This window comes from Dermochelys coriacea, chromosome 7 (genome assembly GCF_009764565.3).
Source record: "Dermochelys coriacea isolate rDerCor1 chromosome 7, rDerCor1.pri.v4, whole genome shotgun sequence".
Taxonomy (NCBI): Eukaryota; Metazoa; Chordata; order Testudines; family Dermochelyidae; genus Dermochelys; species Dermochelys coriacea.
Window position 1 is genome coordinate 73,339,206 of NC_050074.1, and position 20,189 is coordinate 73,359,394.

At 44.8% G+C, this 20,189-nt stretch overlaps 1 protein-coding gene across 2 annotated transcripts in view; it reads right to left on the reverse strand.

Moving 5' to 3' along the window:
• Positions 1-20,189, reverse strand: part of LDB3 (LIM domain binding 3) — a 200,262-nt gene that overhangs the window by 133,058 nt on the left and 47,015 nt on the right. The window lies entirely within an intron of this gene.

Here is a 20,189-nt window from a genome sequence, read left to right on the forward strand (position 1 = left end):
GGATTCCTCACAGACCCTTAGCTCTCCTATAGCAGCATCCACAAATAAAGATTTCTACCATCTTCAGTTGGCTAGGAGATGCCATCTCATCATGGCAGAAAATATCCTGGCCTCAGTTAGACACACCTTTGTACCTTCCATCTGGACTACAACAATGTAATATTGCTAGGCATGAGGCCATCAGCCCTAGGAAACTCCAACTACTACAGAATGCAACACAATTCCTCAGCAATACAGGCTACCAACTGCACAACAAACCTGTCCTCCGCTCTCTACTCTGGCTTCCCATAGACTACTGAATCAACTTCAAGGTCTTAGAGCCAGCTGTTTAAAGGTAATTAAGTGCCTAAAGATGCAGATCAGTGTACCCAGTGGGAATTTCAAAAGTACCTAGGCACCTGACTCCCATTGATTTCAATGTCAGCCACCAGGTGCTTTTGAAAATCTCAATAGGCACCTTCCTTCATTTTTAGGAACCTAAATGACTTTAAAAATCTGTCCCTTACTCCCTGTGTTCTAGGTAATCAATGATCGGGGCACAGCATATCTTTTAAAAAAAAATCACCTAGAATTCCAGCATGAAGACTGTGGTTGACAACCTTACACCAGAATAGGGAACATTTTTTAGCTCCTTATCAGAGCTAGCCTTGATGGCATTATAAGAATAGTTCTGTGTACTCTGAATGAAAAAATAAATAGCCAAAGATGTATTAAAGCTCCCTACATGTGATTTAAAGGTTTCATTAATAATATAGATCCATTCCCTCTTGTACTTTTCTGTTTTCATTGAATAGAGGACCCTCTCCCCTCTCAATTCCCCAAATATGTCATCAAATATAATAAGACATAAAATAGAAGGTGGGGAGAATAACTTAGAATGGAAAGGAGATCAAATAAACAGACAGTTCAATCACAGACAAATAATCTAGGAGAACTCCTTTTAAATACCAGATTGAACACCGTGGCTTGAGTGATCCCTTTAACTCCTTTCTTCACTGAAAGGAAAGTACTTTCTAAGCAGTCAGTCACCAAGATATGAGCTTGGCTGATAAAGGCTATTAAAAATACTCTAGCCATCTGTAAGACACCACTCTCCCTTGCCACAGAAAACGTGCATGCCCTTGTCATAAAAATGTTAACTGTGCTGTGCTGCTGACACCTCCACACTTCAGCCAGGTGACTCCTAGTGATCTGCACACTTGCTTGTGCTTATCAAGAAAAAAAAGATTCATTGCTGAACATTAAGCCTCTCACTGAAAAAGCTAGCCTAACTGTGGAATTCCTACTCAACACATAAACCTCTCCACCCTGCCCTCCCACCCATCTTATGAACTAAATAAACCTAGGGAACAAGAACCTAAATAGTATGGACAAAAAGAGCTAAACACCTCAATAAAGAGGATTGAAATAGGACAGATAGGCCACATCTTCCTTTCACCCAGCCCCAAATAAAGGCTTACCTTTTTAAATAAGCCCTGGTATAGAAGAGGGCTATAATTGTCTTAAAATTAAAGGACCAAATTCTCTGTTAAAGTAAATGGATTAAACACTGTTTATTTCAATGGACCTGCACTCATTTACACAAGCAGAGAATGTCCGACTCACTAACTAACTCAACCCCATCCACATGATAGGCATTTGTAATACTAAAGATTCCTGAGTGGGTTTGGGTTTGCACAGTGCTCTGTACAAACCTCTAATTATGACCATCACAGTCATCTGTGAGGCCATGAGCTATAGTAGGACCGTATTTTAAAGGTAAGATTGCTCTTTGGGGAAAGGATCAAAGCTGTCAGTCTTGACAGCCTCCATTTCATTTGAAAGTTTACTGCATGTTTACAAAAGTGAAGGGATTAGTAGCCATGTCCTGAGCCAAGGATAGTGAGGGCAGGCTCTGTGCAAGATTTCTCCATAAAGCTTTGCAGTAGACTTTTGTGTTCCAGTCTTGGGGCCCTGCACAGCTTCGCTAATGCACTCTTCACTTGGCCTTCAATATCCCAGTTATTCTAGCCCTTTGACTCTTCTGAGCAGAGTCTGCCAATCATGTTGCATTCTCCCAAGTCATGAGGCAGCAGAGACACTTTTACTTTTTCTAACCAATTTGTCCCATCCATATATAATCATTGTTCTTTAAATGGACTGAAGTCCATTTAAGGGATTGCACAGCACTTCCAGCACTTACTGAATCATTTTTCAGACACCCACTAAGCCTATAAATATAAAAATGTAATTCAAACTAATGTATTAGATCTGTAACTCAGAACCAGCATAGCCCCCCGCAAAAAATGGTTACCTACCTTTCGTAATAGTTGTTCTTTGAAATGTGTTGCGCATGTCCATTCTATTTTAGTGTTCATGAGCCACATGCACGTGGCACCCTCTTAAGTGCGGCGCTCATGCATCGGTATATCAGGCGCCACTGGCCCTACGCCCTCCCAATTCCTTCTTGCTGGCAACTCCGACAGAGGGTGGGTAATGGAATGGACACGAGCAACGCATCTCGAAGAACAACAATTACAAAAGGCAGGTAACTGTTTGTTCTTCTTCAAGTGCTTGCTCATGTTGATTCCATTCTAGGTGATTCACAAGCAGTATCCCTGGAGGCGGGCTCCAAGTTCAGGGCCAAGTGGCTTGCAACACTGCTCTGCCAAAGCCAGCATCCTCTCAGGCTTGCTGGATAAGAGCATAATGAAACAAACTTGTAGACAGATGACCAGGTAGTGGCCCGACAGATTTCTTGGATCGGTACCTGTGCTAGGAAGGCTGCTGAGGACGCCAGTGCCCTAGTCGAGTGGGCAGTCATGGTTGCTGGTGGAGGCACCTTTGCCAGGTCATAGCAGTAACAGATGCAGGCCATGATCCAATCCTCTGAGCAGACACTGGGTGACTTTTCATCCTGTCCGCCACCGCAACAAACAACTGCGTTGACTTGTGAAATGGCTTAATCCTGTTGATGTAGAAGGAAAGCGCCTTCCTGAAGTCCAGGGTGTGCAATCTGTGCTCCTCTTCCAATTTATGAGGCTTTGGAAAGAAAACCAGTAAGTATATGTCCCTGGTATAAAACTGTGAAACTACCTTGGGCCGGAAGGCTGGGTATGGCTGCAGCGGGATCTTGCCCTTGTAGAACACCATATAGGTGGCTCTGAAGTAAGCACCCTGATCTCAGAGACTCTGTGGGCGGCCATTATTGCAACCAGGAAAGAAACTTTCCAGGACAGGAGGAGAAGGAAGCAGGAAGCTAGAGGCTCGAAGGGAAGACCCATGAGCCACAACATGTCCCAGGTTCAGGTCCCAGGGAGGGACGGGATCCCTCATATGTGGGTAGAGATATTCCAGACCTTACCAAATCTAGACCATTGTCATGAGCAAAGACCGACCTCCTTTGGAGCAGAGGTGGAAGGCCAAAATAGCAGCCAAGTGGACTTTGATCGATGACAAGGACAACCTTGGAGCGTGAGGTACAAAAGATAGTCCAAGATCACCTGCAGAGAAGCCTGCTCGGCCTAGATACCCTGGTCTAAGGTCCAGTACGTGAACCTCTTCCACTTGGCCAGGTAGGTCGCTCTGGTGGAGGGCTTTCTGCTACCCAACAAGACCTGTTGGACACAGGCCAAGCATTCCTGTTCTTCTGCATTCAGCCACGTAGTAGCCATGCTGTCAAGTCCAATGCCACCAGGTTCGTGTGTAGAAGACTGCCGTGGTTCTGGGACAGCAGATCCGGCCAAAGATGTAGCTGCAGGGTATCTCTAGCACTCAACGGTCCGAGGTGACCTGTGACAAACCTGAATGGTAGGGATGAAGACAGTCGAGGAAAGAACACAGTGGAGCCAGGGAGCTGACTGGGGCATCGCTTTTGAGCACACCATCAAAATGAGGGCTTCTGGCCCCTGGGATGTTTTGCCAGTCCGGGCTACATGGGTGAGTGGGAGGAGAAAGAGACACAAGCTTTTGTTGTCGCCGTCCTATCCAGGGGTGAAAGTAATATAGAACACTTACCGGTCTGGGGCCTCGGGTGGAAGTGACGGGGCCTCGGGTGGAAGGGGTGGAGTTAGGATCAGCCTCCCCCAGCCAGCCCATCCACACTGCCTGGTCTTCACTGCCCAGGGCTCTGGCACCGATTTAAAAGGGTCCAGGGCTCCGGCTGTTGCTGTGCCTTTTAAACCGCCAGGCCTCGGGGCAGCTGCCCCTTTTACCACCCCCCCCCCCCATCAGCGGTCCTGCTGGTAGGGTCCCTACTGGCAGGACTGCCGACCGGTGGGAGGCCAGAGGGGCAGTGATGTTAAAGCACTGCCATGGCAGCGCTTTAACTGCAGCTGCATACGGGCTGGCACCGGCAGCCACTTCTTACCGGTGCACCATACCAACCCATACCAGCCTATTTGCACCCCTGGTCCTATCCCTTCTCCTCACAGACCCCTGTTGAGACTGCCAAGGCCTTGGCGGCAGCAGCCGAAACTGCTCCCTCACTGATTGCCATGTATGCAGACCCAGGGAGCGAAGGGTGGCCCAAATGTCCTTTAGACTATGCAGCCGAGCATCCGTCTGCTCCACGAAGAGACCATTCACATCAAATGGGAGGTCTTGAATTGAGGCCTGCATTGCTTGGGACAGGCCAGCAGTCTGAAGCCAGGAGCTGTGCCTCATGACCACTGTCGACGGGACCACCCTAACTGCCGAGTCAGCCGCGTTCCATGCCATTTGAAGGGAGCTCCTTGCTGCCACAGTACCCTCCTCCACCAGGGTGCCAAACTCCTGAGCCAAGTCCTGGGGTAATTCCTTGAAATTACGGAGGGAGTCCAATAAGTTAAAATTGTATCTGCCCAAGAGAGCCTGGTGGTTCGCCACCCAGAACTGAAGGCTGGCTATTGAATAAATTTTCCTCCCCAAAAGGTACAGCCTCTTGGACTCTATTTTTGGAGGTTGAACTAGTGTGCCCCTGCTTGTCCTTTTTGTTGGCTGCAGAGATGTCCAGCAAGTCTGGAGATAGGTGGGTATATAAGTATTTAAACCCCTTTCGCTGGGATGAAGTACCTTTTCTCAGCACTCCTGGAGGTGGGAGGGTTGGATGATGTGGTTTGCCAGAGGGCCTTGGCAATTTTCAAGATCTCATCATGCACTGGTAGTACAATACAGGCAGGGGTAGACACCAAGAGCACATTGAACAGGGTATCCTCCTGCTCGGCCATCCATTGAAGCAGGGCCTGGTACTCTTTAAAATCGTCTGGTGGGCTAGCACTCGAGGGCCCTGCCACCGCCTTCTCCGGGGATGAGGACGACGATGACTGTACCGCCGGGGGAGACCCTGGGACATCATCTCCCATGGGGGAAGGGAGTTTCAGGGTGGGCACCTGCTCCTCTATCCCGATCTCTGAGTGCGCATTGCACACCAAGCCCGGTGCCGCCAACTGTTGCTCCAAGGCAGTAGCTGACGAATGGTGCGAAGGTGGCATCGGCATCACAAGTGTGTCCCATGAACTCCAATAGGGCCACTGCGCTGGCCACTGGCTATGTTGCCAAAGTGGCATCGCAAAAGTCGATGCAGCCTCAGGTGCCAAATCATGCCATGATGCCTCGGTGGGGCTGAACTCCCTCTCCATGCCAGAGGGATCCCCTTCCGACGACCATGGTGGGGTTGTCAATGCCTGTCGGCTGACTGGTGCTTCAAATAGGAGGACTGGTGCCTGGGCTGGGGGGATCAGTACTGTGACAGAGATCATTCCCACAGTGCGGGGGACAGAGATCTGCTCTGAGAAGATGACCAGAGGGAGGGTGAACGGTGCCAGCGATACGGTGACTGGCGCCTCCCCCTAGGAAATCCACATCCTAAGAGGGCGGAGACCATGATCACAGTGCCGGTGATCTTGGGTGAGCCATAGAGGACTTGGGCTGTGAAGCTGGAGATCTGCGGCACGGAGTCTGAGAGCGCTGCCTCGGCTCTGGGGATCGACGGCATTCAACTGCCCTTAGAGGGGTCTGGACAGCGGGCTTGCCCTCGTAGGCAGCCTTTGCTGCTTCCTGAGGCACACACAGTACCGTCAGCACTGGTAGAGGCTTCTGCTCTCTAAGCGCCAGGAGAGTCTGGGAAGGAGTTGGCCCCACCACAAGTCTGGATCCCCTACCACACCTGGGAGTCAGAGGCAGATCCCTTGGGAAGGAATCCCTAGGTGTCCCAATTGGGGAGGCACGTCTATGTGGCTTTGGTGTGGGTGGGTGGCCCAAATTGGGTCCTTTACCTGATACTCCATGGCCTTTCTTGCCTGGTGCTGAGGAGACATGCTTCTTGGCCTTCTATTTGGGCACTGGCAATGGAGAGCAGTGCCGGGCAGAGCCCGGTGCCGGGGCATGCTACATACCGAGGCAGAGGTACCAATGATAGAGTCCGGCTGGGAAGGCTTGGAAGCTGGGTGAAGAGCAGCCTCCATAAGGAGGGACCTCAGATGGATGTCACACTCTGAGTCCTGGGTTGAAAGTTTTTGCAAATGCAACACTTGTCCTTCACATGCGACTCCCCCAAGCACTTCAGGCAGGTGCTATGGGGTCACTAACAGGCATAGGCCTGTTGCAGTCTGAGCAGGGCTTAAGCCACAGAAACTGGGGCATGCCCTGCCTGGGGCGAGATCCCCCTTGGGACTCTAACTTCTAACTTCACTTAAAAACTACTTAAATGCATCCGATGAAGTGAGCTGTAGCTCACAAAAGCTTATGCTCAGATAAATTTGTTAGTCTCTAAGGTGCCACAAGTACTCCTTTTCTTTTTGTGAATACAGACTAAAACAGCTGCTACTCTGAAACCTACTTAAACACTAACTACTGTAAACAAACTATTTACAAGCCCTAAGGCTCGAAATCAGAAGAGATGAAAACTGCTAGCCCTTGCTAGGCAAGGAAAAGGCGCTCTGACTAACCACCACGGGCAGTAAGAAAGAACTGACAGGGCATAGGGCCAGCGGTGCCTGATACCCTGATGCATGAGCGTGGCACTCAAGAGGGTGCCACAGCCAACCCTATGGATATCGCTAAGGCAAAATTTCCAACGGCTGCGCATGTGGACACGCACACACCTAGAATGGAATCAACATGAGCAAGCACTCAAAGAAGAAACACCGATTACAAACAAAAGACAACTGGACCAGCGACTTTGCTATTAAAACTGTTCAGCTCAGTGGAGCTGAAATGTAGGAGATCATAAAAGTCAGGGTTTATAACTTAAATAAAAGACTTATCTTGAAGTAAAAACCTAAAATCACTATAATTAGAAGCTAACCGGCTTCCCCGATAGACTTCCAAGTGAACCAACAATATGCAACTAGGGCCAGCATTGACAACATTTAGTAATCACTGTGGGGCAAAGTTCCAGCATACTAATGGAGATAAAGTGGAGCCAGGACCTAAGTGTCAAAGTACATTTGGGACTATTCTGTTCCTACTTTTAAAAATCCAGCAAAAAGAAATGGAAAGCATGGCCCTCTCTCTACTAATGCCTTCTTTTGTTCTGAAAATTCAGTTCCGGTCTCCTGTTAATTCATTAAATTAATAAACAAAACAAAACAAAAAAAAATCAGGAAGACAAAGCCAGAAGTTCTAAGTACTATTTTTCCAGATAAAAAAAAAAATTTTGATTTAAAAAAAAAAAAAATAAAAAAAATAAAAACTCGCATTTCCTCCAGACTCCACAGGTGTTTCAGATCTGAACTTAGATCCTAATGCTGCAAATGGATCTTTCTTTACAATGGGGCTTAATTATAACTAAGGCTAAGATTTAGTCACAGGTATTTTTGGTAAAAGTCATGAACAGGTCAATAAAAAGCCTATGACCCGTCTATGACTTTTACCAAAAATACCCCTGACAAAATCTCTACTTCTGGGGCCTTCCTGCTCCAGTGCTGGAGGTTGGCTGCTGCTCCTGGGGACCATTCTCCAGACAGCCTCCGAGTGCCCCTGAGGCCGCTACTCCAGCCGGGACTGCTATGCTCGGGCAGTCCCCAGCGCACTCCCAGGACTGCTGCTCGGGTGCTTCCTGGAGCCAGTCACACTGGCCACTGTTCCAGCAGTCCCAGGAGCCAGCTGCCCAGGACCGCCCGAGAAGTGGCCGGTGTAGCTAGCCCCAGAGCAGCCCCCAGGACTGCTGCTCAGACATTTCCTTGGGTCACCCCCAGGACTACTACTTGCGTGGTCCCTGGGACCAGTCACATGGGCTGCCCAAACAGCTGGTGCAGCTTGATCCAGGGTGGCTCCCAGGATCGCTGCTCAGGCGCTCCCTGGGGCCACCCCCAGGACCGCTGCTCAAGCGGTCCATAGGACCATCCACACCAGCCCCTGCTTGAGCAGTCCCTAAAGCCAGCTGCCTGGGGTCTCCTGAGCAGCCGCCAGTGTGGCTGGCCCCGAGGACTGCCGGACCAGCTGGCCCTGGTTCACTTCAGCAGCAACCCTGAAGTCAGCCGCACCAGCTGCTACAGAAGTAATAGAAAGTCACGGAATCCATGACTTCCACAACCTCCATGAAAGAATCGCAGCCTTAATTATAACTCTGGTTCTTAAAGTGCCAGGCTCTGAGTCCACCCACTGGCTCCTGCTGACCAAATCTAGTTTAAGGATCTTGTTCTGACCCTTAAAACTCTGCAAAATTTGACACTGCCTAAATCTCTGCTCTTGTTTCTTATTTTATCTCATTTTGTCTCTTCATGCCACAAATAATGCCATCCTCACCTTTCCCTTTTAATTTCCTTCTCCCATTAGTTTGTGTCCTCTTCCCTGCCTCTCTCACTAGGCCTAGAACAATGTCCCGTATCCCAGTGTGCCAGTCCAACTGCATCCAATTAAAACTTTCTTGACAACCTTTGTCAATATAACACCATCACCACAGCCATCTATATTAGTCAAAATGTTCTAAGTTATCACCATTCTATGGCTCTCTCAGTGTATTCTGGTCCAGGTGTCTTAAATTGCAAGTGCCTCAGGAAGGAAGTTAATTTTTGTCTGTATAGTCACTTGTATAAATGTCCTCATTTAGGTCCTTGTCCTGAAATGGACTCTACTCAGGTAGACCTCCTACAGCCATGCAGTGCCCCACTGAAGTCACTGAAGCTCCACACAGACACAGGGGGATCCACCTATGCAGAGTCCGCTGCAAGATTATAATATTCATCTTCTTTACAAGCCCTCCAATATTTTTAGGACAGTACAGTGAATGTGTATTAATTTATCACTTCTATTTAAGTTTAAAAGTGAGAGATGGTCCCCAAACAAACTTGAAAGTTTGGATCCAAATCTAGGTCCACACTTCCATAAAAGGTAAATAAGACCCAGTGTAGTGGGGCAGTTGCCCCACTTTGGCAGACCAAGGGTTAATAGCAGCCCTGGATACAGCTGCGCAGAACTCAGACAATCAGAGAAGAGCAGAAAGGCAGCCAATCAGGGCCAGGCACGGCCCTATATAAAGGCTGCAACGCAGAAGAGAGACATCAGTCTCCACTGACAAGCAAGGGAGGAGGACTGGCTCTCAGAGAGAACACCTTAGATAGACCAGTGCTGGGCAGGGTCGGGAGTGGAGGGAAAGCTTCAGCCTGATACCTGCCAGGCTGAGGCCCCTGAAAAAAAGGGCCGAGAAGGTGCAATGGCCAAAGGGGAAGTGGCCCAGGGAGCACGAGCAGTAGAGGGCAAAGAAGGAGGCCATGACATGGCTGCAGCCAGAGGGTCCCTGGGCTGAGACCCAGAGTAGTGGGCAGACCTGAGTCTCTCCCACCCCTTACACTGTACCTGGCCGTGGAGGAGCATGACCTGATGCAGACTGTGGCTTGCCCTGAGGCAAGGGGCTAGACTTTGGGGCTGCAGTTGGGACCAGTCATATTGAACAGGAGATTAATGTTATAATATTAATGAGAATGCCCATATAAACAGCTAGTCAGAGATATACACCCTTCCTCAAGGGATCCTCAAGGAATTCCCAATCCAAAAGACAGAAAATTACACACAGGATTTAGGATATTATTGGGGTAGCCAGCAGAGAAGAGCAGTTCTAACTCCAGGATGACAGCTGAGCCAATGGGATGAAAGGATTTTTATGGATATCAATTACTCCACAGATGAAAGGATTTTTTCAGACTCCTCCACTTGTGCGGAGGCGGAGGCCAAGCACTAACTGGCACGATGTTGGATAAAGCTTTATGAAGCAAAGAAGTATTATATATTAAGTATTATTATAGCATTATAGATGAGCTGAGGTACCTGTGAAGAAGAAATCTAATAGCTACAGTTCCTGTTCAAGGAGCAATTCTTCCCAAAACATCTGGGATAAATAAAAAAGAAAAGATCCTATCTATAGTCAGAAATACTATGAAATTGGGATTGCAGCAAAGGTCTTGGAAATATGATTTATGTCATTTGATGTCAAAAGAAAATGAATGGAAGGATAGATACTGAGGACAGCTAGAAAATAAAATACATCTGCTCCATGAAGAACTGAGCATCTTAGTTTCTTTTGATTTAATTTCTGCATGACAACACAGAAGAAAATTGTGCGACTATGCCTTTACAGAGTGGCTTTCAGCAGAGACATTCTTTCCATACACTAAGCCTCACTACACTTGGCTGAGGTAGGTAAACATTATCCCCATTTCATAGGTGGGAAATTGAGCTGCTAAAAGCGTGACGCACCAAGGTCACACAGCATGTCAGTGCAAGAGCCAGGAATAGAAGCAGTCCCATGTGACTCCAAGTTTTCTGCTCTAGATTGCAGACAGAGCATCTTCCTTCTACAGCTTAGGCAGGGGTCCACAGACGAAGGAGAGGAAGCAGCTTTATCTCCCAAACATATTACATTTCCTCTCACCCCCCACCCCGCATGAAGCTGGTAGATTTAATATCCCCAAAGTGGCATCAGTAGTTTAAAAGAGAGACTACTGGATCAGCAGGGGTCAGTGAAGGAGAGAAAGAGGAAAACCTCTGGAGTAAACTGTCAGGCTGAAATTCATCACTTTTCCCTACACACCAATAACAAATTCCAAAGGATTTCCTTTTTGCAGTCACTGATCTGCCTTTGCCTCTGGATAAATGGTCTCAATATTTTCAATTTGTTGCCAGTTTTGTTTTTAAAAAAACAGAAGTCTGGCTTTTGAAGACAACAAAACCTTCCTTCAACAAACATTAAAGGGATCAGCAAAATACTCTATTGGACCCCACACAGCTATTTCCTATAATAAAGTTTAAACAGAGTTGAGCTAAAAAGTGTCAGAGGTGCTTTGAAGTGATCTCTTAGAGGTGGTCCCCTGGGCAGCTGTCACTGTATGGACTCGAGTACAAATTCTTCTCTCCAGGGTGCTCTGTGAATCTCTCTTCTGCACGTTCAGCACACAGAACTGTTAATCAGTATGGAGTATGCAACTGACAGCCACAGCATGGCTGAGGGAGCCTCATGCGGTGGGGGAATGGAAAAGAGATTTTGGCCATTTGAATTTAGCATGGCATAACTACTGGTAACCTATCCTCTCCCAAACCCTCCCAAAAATAAATAATAGTGGCAGACAGATTAGTTCAACATGATCTCCTCTGGTATACAACAGGTTAGCTGTTTCCTTTACTGGTATGTGCTATAGAATATCTTGCCAGGTTTCAGAGTAGCAGCCGTGTTAGTCTGTATTCGCAAAAAGAAAAGGAGTACTTGTGGCACCTTAGAGACTAACAAATGTATTTGAGCATAAGCTTTCGTGAGCTACAGCTCACTTCATCGGATGCATTTGTTGGAAAATACAGAGGGGAGATTGATATACACACACAGAGAACATGAAACAATGGGTTTTATCATACACACTGTAAGGAGAAAGAAAAGGAGTACTTGTGGCACCTTAGAGACTAACAAATTTATTAGAGCATAAGCTTTCGTGAGCTACAGCTCACTTCATCGGATGCATTTGGTGGAAAAAAAAAACAAAACAAAACAACAACAAAAAAGGAGAGTGATCACTTAAGATGAGCCATCACCAGCAGCGGGGGGGGGAAGGGAGGAAAACCTTTCATGGTGACAAGCAAGGTAGGCTATTTCCAGCAGTTAACAAGAACATCTGAGGAACAGTGTGGGGTGGGGTGTGGGGGAGAAATACCATGGGGAAATAGTTTTACTTTGTGTAATGACTCATCCATTCCAGTCTCTATTCAAGCCTAAGTTAATTGTATCCAGTTTGCAAATTAATTCCAATTCAGCAGTCTCTCGTTGGAGTCTGTTTTTGAAATTTTTTTGTTGAAGAATAGCCACCCTCAGGTCTGTAATCGAGTGACCAGAGAGATTGAAGTGTTCTCCAATTGGTTTAGAGATGAAGTCTTGTTTAAGTTAAAGTTGAGAACTGAATAGTGCACCTTTCTCCACCTGTTGTGTTGTGATGACAATGTTTAAAGAACAAAATAATCTATAGGTTCTTGATGCAATCACAGATTTTAAGTTTCAGAGTAGCAGCTGTGTTAGTCTGTATTCGCAAAAAGAAAAAGAAGTACTTGTGGCACCTTAGAGACTAACAAATTTATTAGAGCATAAGCTTTCGTGAGCTACAGCTCACTTCATCGGATGCATTTGGTGGAAAATGCATCTGATGAAGTGAGCTGTAGCTCACGAAAGCTTATGCTCTAATAAATTTGTTAGTCTCTAAGATGCCACAAGTACTCCTTTTCTTTTTACAGATTTTAAGGCAAGTGAAATTTGGTACCTTAATCAAGGCAATGATCCGGCAAGCATTGAGTAGTTCTATTGAATTCAATCCGACTACTCACATGCATAAAGTTAAGCATATTTATATATACTTGCAGGATTAGGGCTGCCAAGTTCCTTCAGAGTTTTCCTTTTTTTTTAATTTGGATTCATTTAAGATTGTGTTTTATTCCTTCCTTCTTATGAGGTAGGACATTGCTATGTGTACTTGTCAATTTTGAAGACATCCCTACAGATTATCACAGCTTTGTGTGTTCTTGAATTTTAGTTTTTTTGCTCTGCCCCACCTCCTAATTCAGGAAAAAATGATCTTGCTTCCCACTATAACCACAAGCAATAAACTGAGGGTTGCTTGTCTTTTTACCATTGTTACTGTGCTAGGACAATTTTAATTACTTTCTTTTTACACCACCCTTTCTAATATATTTCATGGGAAATAACTAAGACCTCAATATTTTAGTTTAACTTCAGTTTTTTGACCCATTCAGCAAAAATGAGGCCTGAACTCATGTCCTAAAAGGGCACTCCAGATAATAGGAAGAGATTTAATTTGGTACTCACTGATTCAGTGGCCTAAAGCCACTTTTGATATTCAGCAACTCAAAATAGCTTTGACTTTGAATATGTTCAAAAGTTCTAGACACAAACTTTGCTCCCATATAAATGATTGGTCTTGTCCTATTAGTCAATTAACTAGAATTTTTATTATACATATGCAAAGTGTTACATGTTGTTAAGATCATTTTAATCTCAAGCTATTCTTTATATTCCTTTTAATTCAGCAGGCTCTTTTCACCACCATCTACCAGGAACCCCCTGCAATAACCAGCATAATGCTGGCAGTCAGTCTGATGCAGCAGGTTGCAGTTTCATTTCTGAACCATAAGTGGGTAGCTTTCACTCCCTGCAGTTGCCTGCAGCTGACATAGTACTGTACTGCTAATAGGGAGGTTAGAGATGTATGACAGGAGTGGTACTTTCAGAGGTGCTGCCCTGCAGATGGAGACATCTAGGTTTGGAGCACCCACGGAAAAAAATTAGCCAGCTCCTCCCACTCTCTCCCCGCACCTCCTGTCCGCTGCAATCAGCTGTTCCAAGGCATGCAGGTGGCGCTAGGAGAGGAGGAGGAGCAGGGACGGGTCACACTTGGGGGAGGGGACAGAATGTGGTGGGAAGAGGAGGTGCAGGAGTGGCGGAAAGAGGCGGAGTGGGGGCAGGCCTGGGGCGAAGCAATGGAGTGGGGCAGAGCCTTGGGAGGAGTGGGGGTTGAGCATCCCCACCCCCAACGCCCAGAAGCAAGGAGGAAGCTGGAGTCTGTGCCTGGAGACATTAAACCAGTGATACTCGGACCTCAGTGGCTCAGGAGCCAAATCAGTGATCGACATTACCCAAAAGAGCCACAGAACTATGATTTCATTGTTTCACTGTATAGGTGGAAGTCTAAAGGTTCCAAAGCACATTTTGGGAAGCCAAAGAGAGAACCTCAGCATACTGGCCATTATTCTCATGTTCAAGGCTGTGTATGAGCCACATTAACTCAGAGAGAGCTCCATGTGGGATTGCACCTCCTGGAGCTACCAGTGCACCGGGGAGCATGAATATTCCCAATATCCCTTAGGATAGTGCAAAGCATTTCCCCTGTATTATTCTGGCTAGCTCCTCCATGCCCTCTCTGAGTAGAAAGATGCAGATTTTGCTGTCATCTAGCTATTTTCCCATACTTAGAGGCTGCATGATTTATTTTATAATTAAGAGAAACAAGAAAGAATAAAAGTGAAGTCCCCATGAGAAAGCACAGTAAGCGTCATTTCTATAATATGCTGCATCATCTTTGCCTCACAAAATGGCAGATAACCTTGCATGCAGGTGGGGTCTTTGGAAATTTAAAGATGTATCACATAAACACCAATGTCACAACCGATGTATATACACCAGCAGATGGTTCAGTAGACAGATGGTGGTAAATGAAAATGTCTGTCATTTAAAATGAAAAATCTCATGGTTTAAAAACACTGTTTTAATTCTGCTCTCAGGTGTATAGGTGCCCCTCCCACTGTAACGGTAATGTAGCGGGAAGCCACTGAGAAGTATATCTGTGTAACAGAGAAGAACGCAGGACCTCAAAAAACAGAAGAGAGGTAACTTGCCTCAGTGATACTTGAATTTGTCTTTATTCTGGACTGAAAAGGCAGACAAAAGAAAATGAAAAGCAAAACAATTTAAACTTAAAGAAAACTGTCTAGCCAAAAAATGATGTTGCTTTATCTGTTCGCTTAGTCTTGAATAATGAGAAGTGTAGATATTGCTGAGGCTACTATTCACTTTTTAGAGTGTTGCTGCTGTTGTTTTTGGCTACAGTATGAAAGACAGAGAGAGAGAGAGAGAGAGAGAGAGACTATCACAGAAAGAATTAGAGACCAGGTGGGTGAAGTAATATTGCTGATGGAAAAACTTCTGTTGTGAGAAAGAAACCTTTGAGGTCACACACAGCTCTTCTTTTTAAATACATCCGTTACAAATCTGCCTTGACAATAACTTTGAATTTTCTCTTTTAAAATTTGCTGAGTCTCAGGGACTGATTTACCACAACAGGTAATGTTTGTTTGATGAAGTACAAGCAAACAACATACACAGTTTTCTCAGGGTAAAAATGCTGTCTGTGTGAGGTTATTACATATCATTTATCAATTCCAGTTCAATTCCATATCACACAGATAATTGAGCCTAATCCTGCAAGTAGCTAACCACTTCCTGTGAAATGCTGAGTGCCCACAATGTTCCACAATGATTTCAGTGGGAGTTGAGGGCTCTAGAACCTTGCAGTATTAAGCTCCAAGTCTCCCCAAAATGCTGTGTGTTTTGGACCCAGCGGACCTCACTGTACTAGTGTATGCTGTACAGTATCCAATTCTTAATATGATTTAGGAAGAGTTTGAGGCTTTCCAAACAAAAACCAAAATACTTTGAAATCAGATATTTTAAAGATCTGTAAAGACAAAGAATTTTAGCATTTCTCTTTCCAAGGCTTTTGATGATTCAAGGACAAAAGTCCAGTGAGTAATCTGGGGTAAAGGAGGAATGTCACTAAATTACACCACTAACTCATTCATACACCACTTGAATTATAAAAGGGCACAGAGAAGATGCAGCAATTCTGTTTGCATGCAACCTCTCATCCCCATTATACCCCACCTAGCAACTTTCTGATGTGCCAAAGGAAAAAGCCAAGTGAGCTCTGACAGAATTTCCCCCAGAACAGACAAGGCTACACAATCAACATTTTTTCTTTCTGTGTCAGTACAAAGAAAGATAATCCTGTCAATCCAGGTTGAGCAATTCTTCAACCAGATCCCCCACCCTTGGCTCCTGTCTGGTAAGCACAAGGGAGGACACAACATATAAACTCTCTTAGAACTTTAGAGAGGAGAAAAAGCTACTCCCATCTGAGAGTCCCCATGGCTTATTATGTACAAAGCATCCATTAAACTACCTCTAATAACTCATGAGGGTGGGTGTGGGTGTGTGGGTGAGAGAGAGAGAGAGAGAGAGAGAGAGAGAGAGCAAGCACACTGCAAGCCCAACTCTACAAGATAAAGGTCAAGGAAAAAGGAAAGGGAGTCACTGAAATTAGGTTTTAATATGAATGTTTCATACTTCTGATAAGCCATAATCTAGTTTTGAAACAGGACATTTAAAAAGCACTCTAGCACTAAGATTTAAACTAATCTAGAGATAAAATAAATCTCCCACCTAACAAATGGATCTTCACATGAAAAGACCTCTTTGTGAGGCTCCAAAAAGCAGTGTTTACCTTTGTGATCGTGCCACTTACTTTTGAGGCACCTCACTAAATCCAGGTTTTTGACTGGGACTAGATTCAGATATTCCAAAATATAACAAGAGAAGCTGTTCTGGTGGCATTCCATCCCAAAGAGAGAAGCCTGAATGCACAAGATATCCATCCTAGCTCAGAACCAAGGGGCTCACGCAGGCCCAGTAATCTTTGGATAAAGAGCCATTTTTTGATGGGAGAGGATACATTCAAACTCCAAACCTTTGGAGATTCACCTGTAACTACAAAGCATGTGCAGCTCACCAGCTTGCTCAGTTAGCTGCATATAACTGTAGCTCATTGTCAGAAAGAAATATTGCTATGTGCAAGAGTTAAAACAGGAGAGTTGTACTGATGCTGTTGATGGAGGAGCTAGGTTATTTTTGTAGCTCTGCTCAAATTTCAAGCAACTGTAATGCTACTTAGCCAGCATTTGTCCTCTGCTTGTTTAAAGAGTCACAGCACAATTCTCTCCCTGCTATGCTACACAGTCACCTCTGACAATAGGTTTTACATTCCATCAGGAAAAAGGGAAATTTCTCCATACGCAGGTAGCAAAGGCTCTGCACAACTGGTGGATCAGAAAGAGACTCAGAAAAGCAGAGAAGTCTGCCCTGTGTTCACTGAATTGTCACACACTGAGACGCCTGCTTTTGCAATCAAATGGAGAGGATAAGAGAGGTGAACAGATCCTATTTTCAAAAGTGACCTAGGCACTCCATTAGATTTCTTAAGTGCTTACATTACTTTTGAAAATGACCTTACACTCCTACATTTATCCATCAGATTGCTTACATTACCTCAGTTGGCTTTTACTACCAGTGAAAACACCTCATGGAAAAGATACCATTTATTAAAATTAATTGGTTTCTTTTATCTGGGAAAAAGTCAGAAAACCCTGGAGCTTTGAGCACATACATCTAGGGCTGGTTAACAAATGTTAGCCTAAACTTTTTTCCAATAAAAAAGCCATTTAATCAAAACCAAAATGTTTCACAGAATGGAAGTGTTTTTTTTCTGGCCAGTTCCAGATACAATATTAATACATGCACCCAAAATCTTCTATACCACATCAGAGTGCAGATTTATCAAATTCATGCTGCTGTTTGGGAGAGAATAAAATACAGTAAGTGCAAAGTAAGATGTAAGCACTTTGGTCTCATACAAACTGAATCAATAGTACTCCAAAAAGGGACAGAGATCTAACTTAGCTACACCTGATAGTCTCAAGCAACCATAGAAGTTTTACCATTTTCAATTTAAAAACCTTACAGTTAAAAAATAATAATCAAAGATGTGTCTCAAAACCAGCAGAACTACTATCCCATACTTAGTGTTGCACAGAGCTTTACAAGTGTTGTTCAGCTTATTATTACTCTTAATTATTTGCCTTAATGTGATTAACTCATCATACTGCAATAACAGCAGATATGCCAGTCCATTATATTTGAGCAACAATACCTGCAGTGTTATTTTCCTATACTCATTGTGACAAAGGTCTGTCCTTGCCTCCATGGGTCCCACATTTCCCAGCAGATTTCACTAGCCTCAGAGGCTCACTGTGACCCTCCACATAACCCTTTTCTCTCTAGAGACAAGGGTCACAATCTACTGAGCCATTTTCATCATAAGCCAGCGAGGGAGGTGAAGAGAAGTTATCCTTCCTTGCACAGGCTCTGTTGTCTCCCAGTCTCAGTGATTAATCAGGGGGCAAAGGGGGGAGGGAGTCCAGGCCCACCCTCTATTCAGGGCTCCAACCCAGGGACCCTAATAGTATCAGCTATGGTAGCTGACCTTTTAGAAACATGACATGTACAATTCCCTGGGCTACTTCCCCCACAGCAGCCCTCACTTCCTCAAGCTCCATTGCACCCTTACCTCAGGGCCTCCTTCCTTGTGCCTGATATGGTGTGTACTACTCAGTCTCTCCAACAGCACAACTTCCTCCCACAGCTCCTGATATGCACGCCCACCTGACTAACTGGGAGGCTTTTAACTAGTTTCAGCCAGCCTCTGATTGGATTCAGGTGTCCCAATAAACCTTGCCTTCTCCCTGCCTTCTGGAAAGTTCTTAATTGGCCCCAGGTGAGTTAATTGACCTGGAGCAGCTGCCATTTCACTTATCCTGGTACCAGGGATTTGTTTAGCCTGCAGCTAATATATCTATCTCCCACTACTTTTCTATAGCCATCTGGCCTTGTCCCGTCACATCATCCATCTGTTGTCACAGGAATATTTATGAAATATTTTTCTACAGCGGTAGGTCTACATGTGGATAAAACTGAAGGTTTTGGTGCTGCAAAATATCAGTCAAGTTTGGCCATGTCAACATCCCATTTTCTCAAGTCCCCATATTTCAGGGGGTTACCCAATGAATTGGGTGGAATCCTCCCAACTCCTCTCTCTCTTCTCCGCTCTCTTTTTCATGCACACATAGCAGAGGGAACATTGCTCAGTCTGATGAATCGTATTTTCAGGAAAAATGTTCAATAATCTTCAACAAAAGGGCCTTGATATGCAGCATTTTGAGAATTTGGCAAACCCAGGGTCAGCATGAGAACTGTATTTGTCAACTAGTCAACATGAACCCATTTAACAATTTCATGTCCCAAAGGGAAGAAAGAAACAAAATCAAGAATGCAGCTGGAGAAATTCCTGAAAGAGACACATGTGCTCCACAAATGGAGTAATATCAATAACCTGCTTATCCCCTATCATTGGACTACTATTTATGAGTTATACAGTTCTTCCAAGGACAGTAAAATTACAATAGCGTCCCACATTTGAATATGGACTTTGCATGTTACTGCATAATGAAATCTAAAGACACTCCCACAGCTTTTCCTAAATATTAGTTAAGTAACAATACAAGGAAGTGTCCCATCTGGTCCTCTCAGCTGATTACAGGCACTCCAAAAAAATCCTTTCCCTCTGTCCATCTTGACACTGTAGCCCGTGATTAAATGGAATTCATATGCAGTACTGCCAGTTTCTCCACTTCCCAAACACAAATTCCACAAGAAAGAGCTCCCTCATGATTCCAGGTAGTCTCAACACATCTGGTCAAATCCTACCAACATAACTTCAACAGAAATCCCCGCTGTCCCACACAAATGTACAATCTCATCACTCTGTACCACAAAGCAGCAAGTCAGATATCATAGCAATGCTGTTATTTGAAAGCTATCCAAAATCAGAACTAGAAAGAGACTTCCAATGTACATTAGAAAGGAGCTAATAAAGGGAAAGAGAGGAAGGATATGCTCGTAATTAGGTCATTAATTTGGGACCTGAGAGGAGCCCTGAGTTCATCTTCCTATTCTGCTACAGATTTCCTGGGGCAGGTCACTTAATCTCTGTGTTTCAGTTTTTAACATGTAAAATGGGGATAATTTTTTGTCTTGAATATTTATACCATAAATTTTCTAAGGCAGAAATTGTCTATGTACAGGGCCTAACCCATGGGCAACCTGATCTCATGTTGGGCCTCCAGGCATTTCTGTAATACAAATAATTAATTAAAAACATAAATAGGGAATCCCACTGCTTTAGAGAGTGAAATACAAGACAGCGATAATATATCCAGATAAGAAATCGAAAACAGTGGTATAAAGAAGCCACATGGGTAATAAGTTAAATGAATAGAGTCCAACAATAAAGGGA